Here is an 8,987-nt window from a genome sequence, read left to right as displayed (position 1 = left end):
GGTGGAGAAGGACTTGGCTTCACTTGGCATTTTCAATTGGCGTCAGTTAGCACAGAAGAGAAATGACTGGCGTGCTGTTTTGGACTCGGCCAAAATCGCTTAGGCGGTTACAGCGCCAAATAAGAAGAAGAAAGTACTTTTTTCAGTACAATTAATTTTAAAATGTACAAAAGTACAATTTGCCGATTTTAAGTACAATATCAATATCAAAAATACTTTTTGTACCAAACGCTCAAATCCTTCTAGCACTTTGATTCTTAATCCGTTTACATTTAAGTAAATGGTTATACCTATATTTCATATTTGTTACAAAACGAAATTATGAATTGTAATTTTGAATGTAAACGTGATTGTGAACAGTAATATTAGCGATGTGCGTTATGGTGATTGCGATTTCTTATCAGCGGCGGGTGAAATATCCCTCATCGCTATTTATTTTGAAAAAATCTTTGGAAATGCAATTTACCTAATGGCGATCCTGCAGAAATAAAAGTAATTGAGCAATTCGGGGTTTGAAAGTAAAAAAATGTATGTAAATTCCATGCGTTGAAATTATAAATTTCCCTTGAGGATTTCCATTTTATCGATAGTGATCTCATTTTATGTTCATTAATATGAACTGACCTGTATAGTGTATTAATGTTTTATCATCATTGTCTTCATCTTTGACAAAATTACACGGTCACCCGGTATTTATTTTATTTTTTTAAATAATTTTAATTATTTTTTTTATAAAATTGTAGCTCATTATCAAACAAAAACCTTGCAAATAAATCGAAACTTGAAAGAATGAAAAAATCAACAAAGTTTCATCAAACTTTCACAGTTTTTGTTCAGAACTCGTAGACATGTTTTGGGTTAACAATTCATTCTAGTATAATAAGGTGCAAGTTTGAAGTGTCTAGAAAATACCATTGATTTTTTGAATTTTTCTGTTTGCGGTGTTGCGCACTTTCTTCCATATAACGAACGTTCGCATTTTATATTAAATGGATGAATGCGCGTGTAGCGTTGTTGTTTTTTATTCCAACATTTTAAATTAAGCTTTATTTTATAGTTTTTCTTAGACAATGATAAATGATGTACACAAATTTCAGTATGGAAAAAAAGTGCAACACCTTCAACGAAAAAAGTTCTCTAAAATCTACGCGAATTGAATGTACTATCTCGATCATTTAAACATCTCGGACTGGCCCACCACTAAAAATGATTATTTAAATCTAAAGTATATATTAAATGATATTTAATATTTGCTTTAGAGATGAAATTTCGACCAATTTGTTTAAACAAAAATGTTAAGCGCATATGGGCATTCCCATGGTGGCGCACGTGACAGTCGTACGATTTCAATGTTATACAAAAAAGGAATACCATTTGTTTTCTTTAACTTTTTTGGGCCATTGTATAGCACGTAATTAGCTCTATATTTAACCGAAAAATTAAATCAATCGAACTGCTTGGTCCTGAAATATAAGCATTTAAAGAGAGGTTCGTTACGTGACAAAAAATGGAAGTTGATTTTTTCTTTTCTTGCAAAATCGCAAAACTCTGCGAATTGTGGATGGCTATTTTGATGAAACTTATTTTGATATGATTTGGAGCAATTCTAGTTGTTTTAGAGTTTTTTGAATTAATGCAAATTGTTTCAATTCTCTTTTACAACCCCAAGTGTGAAACGTGACGTGACGTGGCGTGACGTGACATAAATTTCCATCGTTATATTTTTGTTAATATTGCTTTTAAATGAATTTTCAACGCAAATAAAACATGTATTTTATGTAGAATATACTTTATATTTTGACTTCAGCGCCAATTCAGGGTCAATTTATTGGAAATCTATGATTTATTATGTTTCAACCACATACGCCAAATTCGAACCAAATCGGACCATAAATACGGTTTTTCGAAATATCTCGACCTTGGCACCACCTAGGAAGACCATTTCATGCAAACATGATCCTACTTATATAGCCAGTATATATTTTAAAAAGCAGACAAATCGGCCCGTAAATACGTTAGATATAAAACTTTTATTTTTTTTGTCGTGGTGGACCTTCCGGTGGAAACACCCATATGCAGAATGTGGAAGCGAGATTCTTCTGCTTGCGTTTCCATGTTTATATCATTTATCTTTTTAAGCACATACGATTAAATGTAAAAAAAAATATTTTTAATTGCGGATCCGAAAGAAATATTTATTAGTTGCATTGAGTTACGCAAAAATAGTGCCGAAAATCAATGGATTGTGCTGAAGGTGCCGGCTGCTTCCGAAAGGGCCGAAAATGGCACAATGTACACTCATTTTCCATCACTGTCACACATACAATCTCACTATTCTGTTGACTTCGTTTTCCTCTTCCGATAACTTGCTTCCGCGCTTGCCCAGCATTGCTGTGCGAAGCTTTGCACGCGCAGCCCGCGACACATATGTGCTGATTTGGGCATCCCTAAACTAGACAATTACATATTAGGGGTATTCTCTGAGTCTTGCAAAGTCCTTGCACGGTGCACAGTTTGCACGGATTGCACGGTAAAAACCGGTTTTCGTATGGGACAACTTTGCAAACCGTGCAATCCGTGCACCTTGCAAGGGCTTTGCAAGACTCAGAGAATACCCCTATTAAATAAACGAAAAGAGTTTGGAATTAGTTTCAGGGTCGAAGAAAATCGAAAAAATATATCTGGTATAGTACAGTTGTGCCTCTTTTGTCAGCTTTCACATGACTGGGATGAGTAACATTTATGACAGCGCAACTAGCAACATATGAGTAGTTCAGAGACAGTTCTAAAATTTGTAGGGCGGAACTAGCGCTTTGCCAGACTGTCTCTAAATTTTGCTGCAGGGAGGTGTCCAAAGTTTAAAAAAAATCGGTAGAGCCGTTCTCGAGATTTTCGAACAGAACAAACGACTTTCAAAATATATACATATTAGTATAGATTTGCTTTGTAGAGTCATCTTGCGGTTCTTTGAATAAAAAATAGATATCATAAATTAATTTTTTGTATCATTCCCGACCACAAGTTTTAATTTAAAAAAAATCGCAACACTTTAGTAAATATTAATCTGCATATTAACTTAGTATTAATTAACGATATCTTCTTAAAAATTGCGCAGGCTCGAAATTAATTTTAGAGCTATGGTCTAAAGGACTTTTTTTCTTAGAATTTCACGTAGAATCCGAATCTGCTAGGAACCATGTCGAAAAAAAATTAACCCGCCAAATGTGTATAGCCTTTTAAATTTGTGGATACCTTTTGGAAGACTCTTAGATGGAAAAATTTTAAACCAAATCAAATGTCTTTATACTCACCATTAAAAGCGTTTGTTTATGTTCCTGAAATTTTAAGCGTTTAAAACGGCGACTCTTCAGCTGACGTCCAACGAAATGATTTCACTAGTTACTTATCCTTTCTGGGGAAGAGAAACCTCATAATACATCCTAATAAGTGGGACCATGAAAAATTATCTGGTTTCTATAGTAAAGACCAAAAATGGTTGCTTGGCTGTACCTATCAATGTGCAGATAATACCCTACTCCAAAAAATTAAGGGAACAAAAAATACCACATTTTTCGGTGGTTTTCGGCAGGTAAAAATGGTCGTATTGAGACTTTGAAAAAGCCTTTGAAGCTCTAAAATTTAAATTTTTCAGGAGCGCGAAAAAATTATTTTGAATTTTTTTGGTCCACGGGATTGAAAAAATGTTTCATTTAGTTAGCTTGTTTATTTAGCGTAAATTTGTTGAGTAGTGTCTGTGCTTTGACTTACCGTCACTTACCGTCACTTTGTGTCTTCATACGTGGGGAATCTTTAAAGGCCACCTGCAGTCTAAAAAGAAACGGATGTTGGTATAACACTGAGTGGGCGAGGCGGAAATCGCCGGCGGCGGAGATCTGAGCACTTGTAGCTTTTCAATGCCACAGATAGTATGCCACCATTACCTACATACAATGTTGAAGAAATTATATTCCCTGAGGCTGAACGTTGGTTTAATTCCAGCACTGAGCCCGGACTCATTGAGCAATCCTTTTATATACATATGCCCTAAATTTGATGCGCCGCTTGCTTGGTTTTTTGTTATCGATTTTTCTAGATTCAGTCTTTTCTCTATTGTCAGTTTCTGAATTTAAAGTTTGGCGTAAAAAGCTTTGCGCTTTTGTTGTTTCAAGATTTGTGTTTTAAAAAAGAATGTAATAAATAATTTTCGCGATAAAAATAAAAGCGAGGCCATGAATACAAATAAACTATTTTACAAATACGCCACAAGCAAATTCATAAGTGAGTGAAACAGTGAAGAGAATGTGAATCACGCTAGCGTTCGTAGTGCTCTTAAAATATATAACTTCTCATAGCGAGAGCGTACTTTGATGGCTTTACGAGCTCTGGTTTTTAAAACTTCCAAGTGTGTAGTAGAGTCCGACCGATTCCCAGTTTTTAGCCGATGCTGATGTCGATTCCAAAAAAAATTACCTGAATATAAATTCATTCAAGGACAGATGTTTTTGATAAACTTTTATAAAAACAAATAGTGTAAGATATATTGTATGAAATTTAACGTGTTAGGTAACATTTCGCGAGTGGGTTGCAACGCTCATGTGTCCCAAACCTTTGTATTCATCCATGAATTCGATGTATTGCGCCTTTAGAAGAGGTAACTTCTCCAAACGACATTCTTGCGCATGAAACCGTCTCAAAGCCGTAACGTATGAGTCACCCAAACAACTAGGATCATCCTTCAAGGGCAATCTTACCACTATTCTGCCACAGGATTTTCTGGAGACTGTACTGAGATATAATCGTTCGCAACTGTGCTGTTCACGAGTCCAAGGATCCGCGGCGGTAGCAACTTCCTCCAATTTCCACAATTTCTCCAACCTTGCATCCAGAGATCCACTATCTGTAAGTAAACATGAAGGTTTGATTGAGTTATTAGCTGTTTGATATCGTCCGGACACGACCCATCCTAACAGCGTTTTTGCAGTATTGGCAAATTAGTTCCTAGTTTAATTTGACCGACAGACAGTAGGCTGAAAAACGTTTCAGTACCTAACAACAAGTCGACCTTCCCTGGCACGTGGAATTCCTCATCTGCCAATGTAGTATTCCCTGGGATGTTCCATGAAGAAATGTCGATTTCTGGATCCGGTTGATAGGCAATGTGGGTTGTGATGCAGAAGGTCAATGGCAGCTCGAAACCAGTGACTACCGATTTGATATTAGTTGTTGTTTTATACTTGATATTGGTTGACGACTTACCAATGCCTTGGATTTTAATATTCTGCTTACTTCTTGACAACCTTAATTTTTGCGAAAATTCATCCGTGATGAAGTTAACCTAGGAACAGGAGTGTAACAGTGCCTTACCCAATTTGTAGTTGCCAGATGAGTCACGAACCCAAACCTTTGCAGTTGCAAGAATGATGTTGTCACTGGACGCGTTGTTCATATGTGTATGTACAGTAGCCTCCGTTGTTGAAGATGAAGGACTTGTGGCTTGGTGGTTTGGTGCTGATCCACGATGAAGTAAAGTGTGGTGTTGCCTTTGACAAACCTTGCACCGATGCGATGATGGACAATGCGTTGCTTGATGCCCCTTTGAAAGGCAATTGATACACAGACCAAACTTCTTTGCATTATCAAAGCGTTGAGCGATACTAAGTGCCTTGAAGCGTTCGCAATTCAAAGGTTTATGGCCTGAATTGTAACAAATTGGACATGGTGTGTTGGAGCAAGAAAAAGCGTATCCTCGTTGCTGGCCCTTTGACTTGTTTGATGGCGATTTGTTGGTAACAGGGTTGCTGGTGTGAGCGCTGTCAATAGACTCCAAATACTGGCAGTGTCTCTCCAATACCCTAGTGCAGTCTTCCCGTGTTGGCAATGATTTGAAATCTAGTGATTCTTTCCATTTCTTGTTGGTTTGTTCATCGGACTTCTGCAAAACTAAATAGATAGCATAGCTTGTGATATTTGCATGTCAGTACCGAGTGACAAGAGAGATCCATAAATTGCTGAAGCCTTATCGATAAGACTTCTAAGCTGAACACCACTTGTTTTAGTAACAACTGGTAGTTCGAACAATGATGAAATATTTTCCAAAAAAATTACTGTCTTATTATTATAGCGAGCCTTTAGCCGATCCAATGCCTTTGGATAATTCTCATTTGTTAAATTGAATGCGTCCACTGTTTCCAACGCTTGACCTTGTAGGCAATTCCGCAGGTGATTGAATTTTTCAATGTTCGACAAGCTATACTCACAATCAATTATCTGCTTGAATGAGATTATGAAATTTTGATACTCTGAATACTTGCCACTGAAGTTGGGGAGCTTCAACTTTGGCAGTTTTGAGGCTTGTTGCATTACACACGTTGTGTCCGAAAATGAAACGTTGTGGTCCTCCGTCAGCTGCGATTGAATTGCGAGTTTGGTGGTTATATAGAGGTCCTCTAAGTCAGCGCGCANTGACAACCTTAATTTTTGCGAAAATTCATCCGTGATGAAGTTAACCTAGGAACAGGAGTGTAACAGTGCCTTACCCAATTTGTAGTTGCCAGATGAGTCACGAACCCAAACCTTTGCAGTTGCAAGAATGATGTTGTCACTGGACGCGTTGTTCATATGTGTATGTACAGTAGCCTCCGTTGTTGAAGATGAAGGACTTGTGGCTTGGTGGTTTGGTGCTGATCCACGATGAAGTAAAGTGTGGTGTTGCCTTTGACAAACCTTGCACCGATGCGATGATGGACAATGCGTTGCTTGATGCCCCTTTGAAAGGCAATTGATACACAGACCAAACTTCTTTGCATTATCAAAGCGTTGAGCGATACTAAGTGCCTTGAAGCGTTCGCAATTCAAAGGTTTATGGCCTGAATTGTAACAAATTGGACATGGTGTGTTGGAGCAAGAAAAAGCGTATCCTCGTTGCTGGCCCTTTGACTTGTTTGATGGCGATTTGTTGGTAACAGGGTTGCTGGTGTGAGCGCTGTCAATAGACTCCAAATACTGGCAGTGTCTCTCCAATACCCTAGTGCAGTCTTCCCGTGTTGGCAATGATTTGAAATCTAGTGATTCTTTCCATTTCTTGTTGGTTTGTTCATCGGACTTCTGCAAAACTAAATAGATAGCATAGCTTGTGATATTTGCATGTCAGTACCGAGTGACAAGAGAGATCCATAAATTGCTGAAGCCTTATCGATAAGACTTCTAAGCTGAACACCACTTGTTTTAGTAACAACTGGTAGTTCGAACAATGATGAAATATTTTCCAAAAAAATTACTGTCTTATTATTATAGCGAGCCTTTAGCCGATCCAATGCCTTTGGATAATTCTCATTTGTTAAATTGAATGCGTCCACTGTTTCCAACGCTTGACCTTGTAGGCAATTCCGCAGGTGATTGAATTTTTCAATGTTCGACAAGCTATACTCACAATCAATTATCTGCTTGAATGAGATTATGAAATTTTGATACTCTGAATACTTGCCACTGAAGTTGGGGAGCTTCAACTTTGGCAGTTTTGAGGCTTGTTGCATTACACACGTTGTGTCCGAAAATTAAACGTTGTGGTCCTCCGTCAGCTGCGATTGAATTGCGAGTTTGGTGGTTATATAGAGGTCCTCTAAGTCAGCGCGCCCTCCATCCTCGGCATCCAACCTTTCGATGTCTGTCTGAATCGTCAGGATTTGCTTGAAATAAGATTCCAGGATACCCAGGCGGCACTTGTATTCAGCAGGTGAAAGTGCTTTTCCACCTGATCGCAAACTACCGTCGATGATATTTTTGATTCGAGTGATGTTTTTCTTGACATTTGCACGTATAGTGGTTACTTACGTTTGGGTGGACGACGGAAGGCAAACCAGTAGCGGCGGCGTAAAGGTGGTGAAACAGGAGTCCAGAAGAGACCAGTGGAGACCAGAAAACTAGTGCTGCTGGGCAATGGTTATGGCAATTAGGTTCCAGTGCTCAACGAGGATGATAAAGTCCAGCGGTGTAGTCCAATGGTGGAGTCCCGTGCTGACCACCAAGTGTCCAAGGAAAATACCAGATGTGAATACTTACTCGAGCCCCACGTTGGGCGCCAAAATGTTGGATCGCAGAGCGTTTTCTACGATCGTGCAAACTAGCCAAGTGAAAACAGCTAAATCCAAATCGAGCAAAATAAATGGGCTGAGTAAGTTGGAAGCCAGCAGGTTGGTGGTCAACAATAGTCTGATTTATTATTTCCAAATTTCACCCTTATATACAATTTCCATGTGCTAGTCCAAAATAAACTTCAAAAAAGATAAACAAGTGTAACGCTATTTGCACTTAGTATCAATACATGTTGTTGGTGATTAGAAAGGGTAAAATCAACGCAGTTCAATATTAACTTAAGCATGCATATCATGTACTACATGTTTGTATGTATGTTCGCTAACTAAGATACAATGCATGTTTGTGTGTATGTTCGCTAAGCTAAGATGCAATAAAAGTGAGTGTGTATGTTCGCTGACTACATAACTGAGAAGAGTGGTTAAAAGAGATCGATACAAATAACTTACATATGTAAGAACATTTAGCGGTATGACTTAATGCAATAATAAAGTGAATGACTTTGCGTAGCTGACCTTGATAATTAGTTTCGGTAATTAGCTAATAAGTAAGTAAATAGAAGGCAAATATAAATACAGCTGATGCAGGTGTTCCCAACCATGACCCAACAATATTCTTTCTTTCACTGAAACTTGGCCGAAACCTCACATTTTCAATTCAGAGATTCTTCCAAATAATAATCATATCTATAGACAAGATAGGGAGGACAGAATCGGCGGTGGCGTACTCTTCGCTGCAGACTCTTCAATACCATCTGAAGAAGTTAGTCTTCCACACATTGATTCAGTAGAATTCAAATGCATTCGTATACAGGTTGGAAAAGGGTATATTTACTTAGCTCTATGCTATATCCCTCCCCGATCTGACACATTGGTGTATTCACGACTCATCTCTTT

General features: G+C 38.0%; 1 long non-coding RNA gene across 1 annotated transcript; it reads left to right on the top strand.

Annotated features, from left to right (window-relative positions):
- The first annotated feature begins 5,732 nt into the window (after positions 1–5,732).
- LOC108360039 (uncharacterized) lies at positions 5,733–8,019 on the top strand. The gene is made up of 3 exons (XR_001847040.1): positions 5,733–5,767; positions 6,328–6,441; positions 7,614–8,019. It is a non-coding gene; the product is annotated as an uncharacterized LOC108360039 (long non-coding RNA).
- The last annotated feature ends 968 nt before the right edge of the window (positions 8,020–8,987 follow it).

Source organism: Rhagoletis zephyria, unplaced genomic scaffold (assembly GCF_001687245.7).
Source record: "Rhagoletis zephyria isolate East Lansing unplaced genomic scaffold, Rhagoletis_zephyria_1.1 Rzeph_scaffold_00507, whole genome shotgun sequence".
Classification (NCBI taxonomy): Eukaryota; Metazoa; Arthropoda; class Insecta; order Diptera; family Tephritidae; genus Rhagoletis; species Rhagoletis zephyria.
The sequence above is the reverse complement of the archived record's forward strand: the minus strand, read 5'-3'. Positions and strand labels throughout refer to the sequence as shown.